Genomic DNA, 12,738 nt, shown 5'->3' with positions numbered 1-12,738 from the left:
GCATATTCTGCCAATTCAGGCCAGCTGTCTATTTTAGATGCCCAGTAGTGTTGAGCATTCCGATACTGCAAATATCGGGTATCGGCCGATATTTGCTGTATCGGAATTCCGATACCGAGTTCCGATATTTTTGCGATATCGGAAATCGGAATCGGAAGTGTGCGGTGCATATGGTTCCCAGGGTCTGGAGGAGAGGAGACTCTCCTTCAGGCCCTGGGATCCATATTCATGTAAAAAATAAATAATAAAAAAAAAAATATTGATATACTCACACCTCCTGCGGACCCTGGCTCTTAGCGGTGCCTCCATTCCTAAGAATGCAGGGAGTGAATGACCTTCGATGACGTCGCGGCTTGTGATTGGTCGCGTGAGCGGTCACATGAGCGGTCACGCGACCAATCACAAGCCGCAACGTCATCGAAGGTCCTTCACTCTGCATTCTTAGGAACGGAGGCAGACGCTTGGACCGGTGAGAGCCGGGGCCGTCAGAGGGGTGAGTATATCAATATTTTTTATTTTTATTCTTTATTTTATACATGAATATGGATCCCAGGGCCTGAAGGAGAGGTTGCTCTCCTTCAGACCCTGGGAACCATTCCGATATTTTGTGTCCCATTGATATGCATTGGTATCGGTTATCGGTATCGGCGATATCCGATATTTTTTGGATATCGGCCGATCCAATCCGATACCGATACCTTTGCATATTGGAAGGTATCGCTTAACACTAATGCCCAGTAATCAAAGGGGAATGACCTGTGAGAACATCGATGAGGGAGGAAAAGTAGTTCGTAACTAGTGTTGAGCATTCCGATATCGCAAGTATCGGGTATCGGCCGATATTTGCGGTATCGGAATTCCGATACCGAGATCCGATACTTGCTGCATATCGGATACCGGAATTGGAAGTTCTCAATTCAAACAGCACGAATTCAGCCAATGAGGAATGATTACAAGTGTGGGCACATCCTGTTCAGCATGGTGGGCATGAAACTACTGGCAAGGCTGTGATTGGCTGCTGAAATGATGTCATGCTGCAGTTTAAAAGTTGCTGGCGCCATTTTGGGCTCACTCTGCTGTGAGTTCAGTTAGGCATAGGACGCTGTGTTCTGACTGAGGGCCAGTTGAGATAGCGATTTGCTTCTTTGTGCTTTTCCCAGGCTAATTTAGCAACCGCTGTGTGTTCACCTTGCTTTTGCCTTGCAGCGCTGTTTTCACAGCGATCTGCAAGGTCTCTGTGTGTGTGTGTGTGTGTGAGTGCAGCCCACTCTGTAGTCTGTGTGCAGCCATAGCCGGTTGTATCCAGCTCAGGGTGGTTCACTGACTCATACAGTTCTATCCATTCCATTGTCCTTTTTTGCAAATAGTGCAGGCTGCTGCACATTTTTTGAAATAATTCCTATTAGTGGCTTTCCACCCGTATCCAGCTAAATTGTGGAAAAACACTACATAGGATAACGTAGAGGAGGTTTTTGGGGCCTTGCAGCACCGTTTACGGCTGTCTGCACGGTCTCCGTGTGAGTGCAGCTCGCCCTGTAGTCTGTGTGCAGCCACAGCCGGTTGTATCCAGCTCAGGGTGGTTCACTGACTCATACAGTTCTATCCATTCTATTGTCCTTTTTTTCAAATAGTGCAGCCCGCTGCACATTTTTTCAAATAATTCCTATTAGTGGCTTTCCACCCGTATCCAGCTAAATTGTGGAAAAACAATACATAGGATAACGTAGAGGAGGTTTTTGGGGCCTTGCTGCGCCGTTTACAGCTGTCTGCACAGTCTCCGTGTGAGTGCAGCTCGCCCTGTAGTCTGCATGCAGCCACAGCCGGTTGTATCCAGCTCAGGGTGGTTCATTGGCTCATACAGTTCTATCCATTCCATTGTCCTTTTTTGCAAATAGTGCAGCCCGCTGCACATTTTTTCAAATAATTCCTATTAGTGGCTTTCCACCCGTATCCAGCTAAATTGTGGAAAAACACTATATAGGATAACGTAGAGGAGGTTTTTGGGGCCTTGCAGCGCCGTTTACGGCTGTCTGCACGGTCTCCGTGTGAGTGCAGCTCGCCCTGTAGTCTGTGTGCAGCCACAGCCGGTTGTATCCAGCTCAGGGTGGTTCACTTACTCATACAGTTCTATCCATTCCTTTGTCCTTTTTTGCAAATAGTGCAGCCAGCTGCACATTTTTTCAAATAATTCCTATTAGTGGCTTTCCACCCGTATCCAGCTAAATTGTGGAAAAACACTACATAGGATAACGTAGAGGAGGTTTTTGGGGCCTTGCAGCACCGTTTACGGCTGTCTGCACGGTCTCCGTGTGAGTGCAGCTCGCCCTGTAGTCTGTGTGCAGCCACAGCCGGTTGTATCCAGCTCAGGGTGGTTCACTGACTCATACAGTTCTATCCATTCCATTGTCCTTTTTTGCAAATAATGCAGCCCGCTGCACATTTTTTCAAATAATTCCTATTAGTGGCTTTCCACCCGTATCCAGCTAAATTGTGGAAAAACACTACATAGGATAACGTAGAGGAGGTTTTTGGGGCTTTGCAGCGCTGTTTACGGCTGTCTGCACGCTCTCCGTGTGAGTGCAGCTCGCCCTGTTGTCAGTTCAGCCCAAAATAAATAAATAAATAATAAAGTTCACCAAACACTAGTGTTGAGCGATACCGTCCGATACTTGAAAGTATCGGTATCGGAAAGTATCGGCCGATACCGGCAAAGTATCGGATCTAATCCGATACCGATACTCGATACCAATACAAGTCAATGGGACTCAAGTATCGGACGGTATCCCTGATGGTTCCCAGGGTCTGAAGGAGAGAAAACTCTCCTTCAGGCCCTGGGATCCATATTAATGTGTAAAAGAAAGAATTAAAATAAAAAATATTGCTATACTCACCTCTCCGACGCAGCCTGGACCTTACCGAGGGAACCGACAGTGTTCTTTGCTTAAAATGCGCGCGTTTACTGCCTTCCGTGACGTCACGGCTTGTGATTGGTCGCGTGCCGCCCATGTGGCCGCGACGCGACCAATCACAGCAAGCCGTGACGTAATTTTCAGGTCCTGAATGCCTAATTCTGCATTCAGGACCTGAAAATTACGTCACGGCTTGCTGTGATTGGTCGCGTCGCGGTCACATGGGCGGCAAGCAACCAATCACAAGCCGTGACGTAATTTTAAAATGCGCACGTTTCCTGCCTCCCGTGACGTCACAGCTTGTGATTGGTCGCGTCGCCCATGTGACCGCGATGCGACCAATCACAAGCCGTAACGTAATTTTCAAATCCTGAATGCCTAGAATTAGGCATTCAGGACCTGAAAATTACGTCACGGCTTGCTGTGATTGGTCGCGTCGCGGCCACATGGGCGGCACGCGACCAATCACAAGCCGTGACGTCACGGAAGGCAGTAAACGCGCGCATTTTAAGCAAAGAACGCTGCCGGTTCCCTCGGTAAGGTCCAGGCTGCGTCAGAGAGGTGAGTATAGCAATATTTTTTATTTTAATTCTTTCTTTTACACATTAATGTTGTTTCGATACCGATACCGGATACCACAAAAGTATCGGATCTCGGTATCGGAATTCCGATACCCGCAAGTATCGGCCGATACCCGATACTTGCGGTATCGGAATGCTCAACACTACCAAACACACCACTTTACAGTTGTGTAGGCCACATTAGCTCATATTAAAGTCTAGTCCACACTTTAGAAAATTAGTGTTTCTTATACCTGTTAGGAGCTGTACAGGAATAAGCACACTAAGCCGTTAGTACTTTTCTGCTTATCTTTATCAGTCAACCAAGATGAAGAAGGCAGGGAGTAAGGCACGTGGGCGTGGGCGCGGAGCAGGGAGAGGACGTGGAGATTCTGTGCCTGCTGCGGGCACCGGTGACTCATCATCACCCAGTTTCAGCAGGAAACAGTCCTTCATGCGCAGCTTTGTCGGAGAGCGCCGTACACCGCTGCTGCGTGAAGACCAAATTGAAGCCGTTGTCGGATGGATGGCAGCTAACGCATCGACTTCAATTAGTGCCACATCCTCTCAGACACAGAGCACTGGAGAGCACCCATCTGTCTCTTGACCACCTGCCAAATTGCCCAGGCAGACAGAGAGCCCAGGACAGGAGCCGTCTCTACTTCTGTTCTCTGAATCTCTTGTCTTGGAAACAGGGGGCCAGCCAAGCAGCATTGGAGAAATGGAAGAAGAGGCAGTGTGCAGTGAAGCCCAACAGCTTTTTCTCTCTGAGTCTGAAGAGGCGGGTGGGCCAGTGCCTCCGGTCACCACACCGCAGAACACATCTGCTGATGACACTCAGGTGCCACTTTCTGGTGCGTGCTGTGCTGCTGAGACTACCCAGGAGGAGCAGTTGGTGGCAGAGGGTAGTGTAGATGATGAGGTCCTTGACCCATCGTGGCGTGAGGGACAGGAAGGTGGTCGGAGCAGCTCTGAGGAAGAGATTCCCCGAACAGGCCAAAGAGGGAGAGGGAGGGGGAAGACTGCGGATCCTGTAGCCTCCACTTTGGCACCAGTTAGGAGCATGTCTCTTCCAAAAGCCAAAAAGGGCGCTCCCAAGACTTGCAGTGCCTGGTCCTTTTTTGACACAGTTGCAGATGACATTTGCTATGTCAAATGCAAGGTGTGTCATCATAAAATCAAAAGAGGGAAAAATGTCAGCAACCTCAATACCTCCAACATGTGGAAACATGTGCGAACCAGGCACGCAGCGGAGATACAAAAACACACTGAAGACCTAGGCCAACCAACAGCGGCAGCTACCACCTCTTCAGCTCATGTTGCCTCTTCCTCCAGCTCACACACAGCTGGTTTGGCTTCCTCCCAGGATCGCCATGGAAGAACCTCTGGCACTGTTGTCCAGAGACTCACTGTAATTCCACCCGCAGCACCACGTTCCCAGTGATTCTCACACTCCCAGCCCAGTCTACAGCCATCGGTAGTACAGGCATGGGAGAAAAGGCGGCCTTTCTCGTCAAACCACCCACGAGCACAGGCTCTGACTGCAGGCATTGCCAAACTTCTGTCACTGAAAATGCTGTCATTCAGGCTGGTGGAGACTGACAGCTTCCATGACTTGATGTCATTGGCAGTCCCACAGTACAATGTGCCCAGCCGGTTTTATTTCAGCAGGCAAGCCGTCCCTGCCCTGCACAAGCATGTGGAGGGACACATAAAACACGCACTACTGAACGCCGTCAGTAGCAAGGTCCACCTCACCACCGATGCGTGGACCAGTCACCATGGACAGGGGCGAGACCTTTTCCTCACTGCCCATTGGGTTAATGTTGTTGAGCCGGGTACAGATCATGCAAGTGGCGCAGGACGTGTCCTGCCCACTCCAAGGATTGCAGGAATCCAGTCTGTACGCATTGACTCCTCCTCTTACACAAGTTCCTCAGAATCATCGCTGCAGGAGCCGTCACAGTCCACCTCCACATGGACTCGTGAACGTTTACCTGTTACGACTGACATGAGCACAGCCGTGGCCAAACGTCAACAGGCTGTCTTGAAATTAATTTCTTTGGGGAATCGAAGCCACACAGCGCAGGAGCTCTGGAATGCCATCAAGCAGGAGAGCGATGTGTGGTTTGTGGCAGCGAATCTCCAGCCAGGCATGGTAGTGTGTGATAGTGGCCGAAATCTGGTGGCAGCTCTGAGCCTCGGCAACCTCACTCACATCCCATGTCTGGCACATGTGCTCAACTTGGTCGTGCAGAGTTTTTTGAGGGACTATCCGGATCTTGATGCACTGCTGCACAAGGTCCGCCTAGAGTGTGCTCACTTGCGGCGTTCCAGCACAGCAAAATCGCGCATTGCGGCTCTGCAGCGCCGATTCCGCCTCCGGAACATCGCATCATATGTGACCTACCTACCAGGTGGAATTCCACGTTACATATGTTGGAGCGGTTGTGTGAGCAGCAGCAAGCAGTAATGGAGTACCAGCTGCATCAGGCGCAAAGAAGTCGCACTCCGCGCTGTTCAGACTTCACAACCACAGAGTGGGCCACTATGAAGGACGTCTGCCAGGTTTTGCATCCCTTCGATTATTCCACGCGGATGGCGAGTGCAGATGATGCACTAGTCAGCATGACTGTCCCCCTTATCTGCCTGCTTGAAAAATCACTGCAAGCGCTAAGGGATGATGTTGTGGAAGAGGTGGAGGATGAGGATTCACCATTTCCATCATCTTCTGGACAGTCAGCGCCACGTGGTTCCTCACAAACGCGAAGCCAGGGGATACTTTGTGAGGAGGATGAGGAGGAGTCAATGGAGGAGGAAGACATTGGTCCAGAGGAGGGAGTTACACAATTGTCCAGTACACAGTGTGTACAGCGAGGGTGGGGTGATGACGAGCGGGCAGAGATCACGCCTCAAGCAGGGGACAGCGTTTCTTGGCCAGTTGGCAGTCTGCAGCACATGGTTGATTACATGTTGCAGTGCCTGAGAAACGACCGCCGCATCGCCCACATTCTCAACATGTCTGATTATTGGGTGTTCACCCTCCTCGATCCTCGCTACCGGGACAACGTACAAAGCCTCATCACACCGTTGAACCGGGAGTGTAAAATGCGGGAGTACCAAGACACACTGGTGAATTCCAACATCTTCTCCAGTCCAACTGAGAGAAGTGCTGCTAGTGCTTTACAAAGCAGCTCAGTGCGTCCAGGCAGTGGAGGAGGCTCTGCACAAAGAGGGAGCAGAAGCAGTGCCTCTGCCCAAGGCAAGACCAGTATGGCCCAACTGTGGCACAGTTTTGTGTGCCCGCCACAAATGTCTACACCACCACAGACGGCTCCAGTCAGCAGGAGGCAACGGTTCCGTCAGATGGTGACAGACTACATGTCTTGCCCTCTTGCTGTACTCCCAGATGGCTCTTCCCCTTTCAAGTTTTGGGTCTCTAAGCTGGATACATGGCCAGAGCTAAGCCAGTATGCATTGGAGGTGCTGGCTTGCCCTGCAGCTAGTGTATTATCGGAACGCGTCTTTAGTGCTGCAGGTGGTGTACTACCAGACCGTCGCATGCGACTATCCTCCGATAACGTTGACCGGCTTACTTTCCTGAAAATGAACCAGGCCTGGATCTCGCAGGAATTTGCCACTCCTCTTCCTGATTAAATAATTGGGTGACTGTCTACAGTATCCAGGTCTCCTGTTGTGTTCATCTTTCTACCACCTGAACTGTAATTCCTGGGCTCCAACACCGCCAGTTGAGGCTCAGAAGTGCCGTCTACACAGTCAAAACATACAACCCAGTGTTATTGGGTGTCAGTAACGTCAGCTGATCCCCAGCTGTGTAGCCGGCAATGTGTCCTGCGACCGCCACGCTGAAACAACAACTGAAATGTAAGGGAACCTGTCCCCCCCCAGGCGTTTGTTACTGAAATAGCCACCTTGTGCAGCAGTAATGCTGCACAAGGAAAAGGTAACTATTTTTGTTTAGCTCCTTGCACACGCAGAACTTAACACTTTTAAAGTGTGTCCACTGATACCGTAAAACCATCCCAGAGGTGGGACTTTCCTTTGAAATGTGACGCAGCACAGCCTTCATTCCTACCCCCTTAGCGCCGTGCGCCGCCTCTTCCGCGTTGTTTAATTCTGTCCCAGAGCCAGCGCTGTTATGTAATCCCTTGGCCAGGCACACTTTGCGGTGCCCGTCTTCTGACATCATTTGGTGTCAGGCTGGCTGCGCCTGTGCGACCGCGCTGGCCAAGATCCCGCCTCGCAGTGTCTTCTGATTTAATCACACTGCGGGCCTGGGATCCATGGGCATGCGCAGTGCATATCTTCACCTCAGGCTGTGACTCATCTCCCTCCGCCTTCTTCAGACTGTGTGCCGTCAGCTGATCCCTAATAGCATGCCACGGCCGTGACACCGCACAGTCTGAAGAAGCCGGAGGGAGGGGAGTGAGAGGCGAGGATATGCACTGCGCATGGCCACGGATCCCAGGCCCGCGGTGGGATTACATTAGACGACACTGCGAGGCGGGATCTCGGCCAGCGCGGCCGCACAGGATAACATAACAGCACTGGCTCCGGGACGGAATCAAACAACGCTGAGGAGGCGGCGCATGGCACCAAAGGGGTAGGAATGACGGCTGTGCTGCGTCACATTACAAAGGAAAGTCCCACCTCTGGGACGGTCTCTCGGTATCAGGGGACACATTTTATAAGTGTTTAGTTCTGTGTTTGCAAGGAGCATAATGAAAAGAGCCACCTTTTCCTTTGGCATCCTTTGTGATGCAAAAGCTGGCTCTTTCAGCTACAAACGCCTTTTGGGGGGGTTAAAGATTCCCTTTCGACTTGCTCCAATCAAGCTTCGGCCTAGACGGTGTTCCTCTGCTCCTCCTGCTGTCCCTGGGCTCCAACACCGCTAGTTGGTGCCTGGAAGTGCTGTCTGCACAATCAACAGTCGCTCCTCTGTTATTAGGGTTCAGTAACGTCAGCTGCTCCCCTGATGTGTGTGCTGCAATACCTCCTATCTGCTCCTCCTGCTGTCCCTGGGCTCCAACACCGCTAGTTGGTGCCTGGAAGTGCTGTCCGCACAGTCAACAGTCGCTCCTCTGTTATTGGGGTTCAGTAACATCAGCTGCTCCCCTGCTGTGTGTGCTGCAATACCTCCTATCTGCTCCTCCTGCTGTCCCTGGGCTCCAACACCGTAAGTTGGTGCCTGGAAGTGCTGTCCGCACAGTCAACAGTCGCTCCTCTGTTATTGGGGTTCAGTAACGTCAGCTGCTCCCCTGCTGTGTGTGCTGCAACACCTCCTATCTGCTCCCCCTGCTGTCCCTGGGCTCCAACACCGCTAGTTGGTGCCTGGAAGTGCTGTCTGCACAGTCAACAGTCGCTCCTCTGTTATTGGGGTTCAGTAACATCAGCTGCTCCCCTGCTGTGTGTGCTGCAATACCTCCTATCTGCTCCTCCTGCTGTCCCTGAGCTCCAACACCGCTAGTTGGTGCCTGGAAGTGCTGTCCGCACAGTCAACAGTCGCTCCTCTGTTATTGGGGTTCAGTAACGTCAGCTGATCCCCTGCTGTGTGTGCTGCAATACCTCCTATCTGCTCCTCCTGCTGTCCCTGGGCTCCAACACCGCTAGTTGGTGCCTGGAAGTGCTGTCTGCACAGTCAACAGTCGCTCCTCTGTTATTGGGGTTCAGTAACATCAGCTGCTCCCCTGCTGTGTGTGCTGCAATACCTCCTATCTGCTCCTCCTGCTGTCCCTGGGCTCCAACACCGCTAGTTGGTGCCTGGAAGTGCTGTCCGCACAGTCAACAGTCGCTCCTCTGTTATTGGGGTTCAGTAACGTCAGCTGCACCCCTGCTGTGTGTGCTGCAATACCTCCTATCTGCTCCTCCTGCTGTCCCTTGGCTCCAACACCCCTAGTTGGTGCCTGGAAGTGCTGTCTGCACAGTCAACAGTCGCTCCTCTGTTATTGGGGTTTAGTAACGTCAGCTGCTCCCCTGCTGTGTGTGCTGCAATACCTCCTATCTGCTCCTCCTGCTGTCCCTGGGCTCCAACACAGCTAGTTGGTGCCTGGAAGTGCTGTCCGCACAGTCAACAGTCGCTCCTCTGTTATTGGGGTTCAGTAACGTCAGCTGCTCCCCTGCTGTGTGTGCTGCAATACCTCCTATCTGCTCCTCCTGCTGACCCTGGGCTCCAACACCGCTAGTTGGTGCCTGGAAGTGCTGTCCGCACAGTCAACAGTCGCTCCTCTGTTATTGGGGTTCAGTAACGTCAGCTTCTCCCCTGCTGTGTGTGCTGCAATACCTCCTATCTGCTCCTCCTGCTGTCCCTGGGCTCCAACACTGCTGGTTGCTGCCCGGAAGTGCTGTTTGCACAGAGCCAAACACCTCGCCAATGTGTTAGTGGGGTTCAGTAACGCCTGCCGCTCCCCTGCTGTGTATCCGGCAACGTGTCATGTGACCGCCACGCTGTCACAACTAAAACTTAAGGGAACCTGCCCACCCCCACCCTCCCAGGCGTTTGTTACTGAAAGAGCCACCTTGTGCAGCAGTAATGCTGCAGAAGGAAAGGTGGCTCTTTTAATTATGCTCCTTTCAAAGGCTGAACTACACACTTATGAAATGTGTCTCCTCACACCGTTTAACCGTCCCGGAGGTGGGACTTTCCTTTGTAATGTGACGCAGCACAGCCGTCATTCCTACCCCCTTGGCGCCGTGCAAAGCCTCCTCAGCGTTGTTTGATTCTGTCCCGGAGCCTGCGCTTTTATGTTATCCCTTGGCCAGGCACACTTAGCGCTGCCCGTCTTCTGACATCATTTGGTGTCAGGCTGGCTGCGCCTGTGCGGCCGCGCTGGCCGAGATCACACCTCGCAGTGTCTTCTGATTTAATCACACTTCGGGCCTGGGATCCATGGGCATGCGCAGTGCATATCTTCACCTCAGGCTGTCACTCATCTCCCTCCGCCTTCTTCAGACTGTGCGCCATCAGCTGATCCCTAATAGCATGCCACGTCCATGACACCGCACAGTCTGAAGAAGCCGGAGGGAGGGGAGTGAGAGGCGAGGATATGCACTGCGCATGGCCACGGATCCCAGGCCCGCGGTGGGATTACATTAGACGACACTGCGAGGCGGGATCTCGGCCAGCGCGGCCGCACAGGCGCAGCCAGCCTGACACCAAATGATGTCAGAAGACGGGCAGCGCTAAGTGTGCCTGGCCAAGGGATAACATAACAGCGCAGGCTCCGGGACAGAATCAAACAACGCTAAGGAGGTGGCGCACGGTGCCAAGGGGGTAGGAATGATGGCTGTGCTGCGTCACATTACAAAGGAAAGTCCCACCTCCGGGACGGTTTAACGGTGTGAGGGGACACATTTCATACGTGTCTAGTTCAGCCTTTGAAAGGAGCATAATTAATAGAGTCACCTTTTCCTTTTGCATCATTAGTGCTGTACAAGATGGCTCTTTCAGCAACAAACGCCTGGGGTGGGGGTTAAAGGTTCCCTTTCAACTTGCTCCAGTGCAGGCTTCGGCCTACACTCTGCTCCTCCTGCTGACCCCGGGCTCTAACACCGCCAGTTGGCACCCGGAAGTGCTAGCTGCACCGAGAAAAACACCCACCAATGTGTCAGTGGGGTTCAGCAACGCCAGCTGTTCCCCTGCTGTGTAGCCGGCAACGTGTCCTACAAAAACCACGCAGACACAAAGCTGCCACCAGTGCAGGCTTCAGGCTACACTCTGCTCCCTCTCCTCCTGCTGTCCCTGGGCTCTAACACCGCCAGTTGGCACCCGGAAGTGCTAGCTGCACAGAGAAAATACCCGCCAATGTGTCAGTGGGGTTCAGCAATGCCAGCTGTTCCCCTGCTGTGTAGCCGGCAACGTGTCCTGCAAACGCCACGCAGACACAACAGACCTAAAACTGCCGCCAGTGCAGGCTTCATCCTACACTCTGCTCCCTCTGCTCCTCCTGCTGACCCTAGGCTCTAACACCGCCAGTTGGTGCCCGGAAGTGCTGGCTGCACAGAGAAAAACACCCGCCAATGTGTCAGTGGGGTTCAGCAACGCCAGCTGTTCCCCTGCTGTGTAGCCGGCATCGTGTCCTGCAAACGCCACGCAGACACAACAGACCTAAAACTGCCGCCTTTGCAGGCTTCGGCCTACACTCTGCTCCCTCTGCTCCTCCTGCTGTCCCTGGGCTCTAACACCGTCAGTTGGTGTCCGGAAGTGCTGGCTTCACAGAGAAAAACACCAGCCAATGTGTCAGTGGGGTTCACTAACGCCAGCTGTTCCCCTGCTGTGTAGCCGGCATCGTGTCCTGCAAACACCACGCAGACACAACAACTGAAATTGAAGGGAACCTGTCCCCCCCAGGTGTTTGTATGTATAACAGCCACCTTGTACAGCAGTAATGCTGCATTTGTACAAGGTGGCTCATTAAGTTATTCTCCTTGCACACGCCGAACGCAACACGTTTAAAATGTGTCCCCTGATACCATTAAACCGTCCCTGAGGTGTGACTTTCCTTTGTAATGACACGCTGCAACCCCCTTGGTAGCGCTGCCCGTCTTCTGACATCATTGGTTGGCTGGCTGCGCCTCTGCGGCCGCCCTGCCCGATACAACGCCCCTCGGTGTCTTATTTATTTTGACTGTGAGGGTGTGATTGACGGGCATGAGCAGTGCATATCTTCGCCTGTCACTCATCTCCTTCCGCCTTCTTCAGACTGTACGGCTTCATGGCCGTGGCATGCGATAAGGGATCAGCTGACGCCGCACAGTCTGTAGCAGGTGTAAGGACACGAGTGAGAGGCGAACATATTGACTGCGCAAGGCCATGAATCCCAGACCCGCAGTGTGAATTAATGAAAAGACACTGCGGGGCTGTGATTCATGGGCATCGCGAACCGCACTGTTATGACCCCAATGGCGAGGGTCTCAGAGGAACGTGGAAGTCTGCAGAATACAAAAATCCAGCTCATAGGGCAGTGGTAACTGGGTTGACCATATATCTACTCCTAACGCCAACACTAGAAGTAGCCGGGGATCATTCCTACGTTGATTCTAGATGACACGCGCCAGCTGGAGAATCTAGCTACCCCTAGTAGAGGAAAACAAAGACCTTTCTTGCCTCCAGAGAAGGGGACCCCAAAGCTGGATAGAAGCCCCCCACAAATAATGACGGTGAGGTAAGAGGAAATGACAAACACAGAAATGAACCAGGTTTAGCACAGAGAGGCCCGCTTACTGATAGCAGAATAAAGAAAGGTAACTTA

This window comes from Ranitomeya variabilis, chromosome 2 (assembly GCF_051348905.1).
Source record: "Ranitomeya variabilis isolate aRanVar5 chromosome 2, aRanVar5.hap1, whole genome shotgun sequence".
Taxonomy (NCBI): Eukaryota; Metazoa; Chordata; class Amphibia; order Anura; family Dendrobatidae; genus Ranitomeya; species Ranitomeya variabilis.
Note: the sequence above shows the minus strand (reverse complement) of the source record.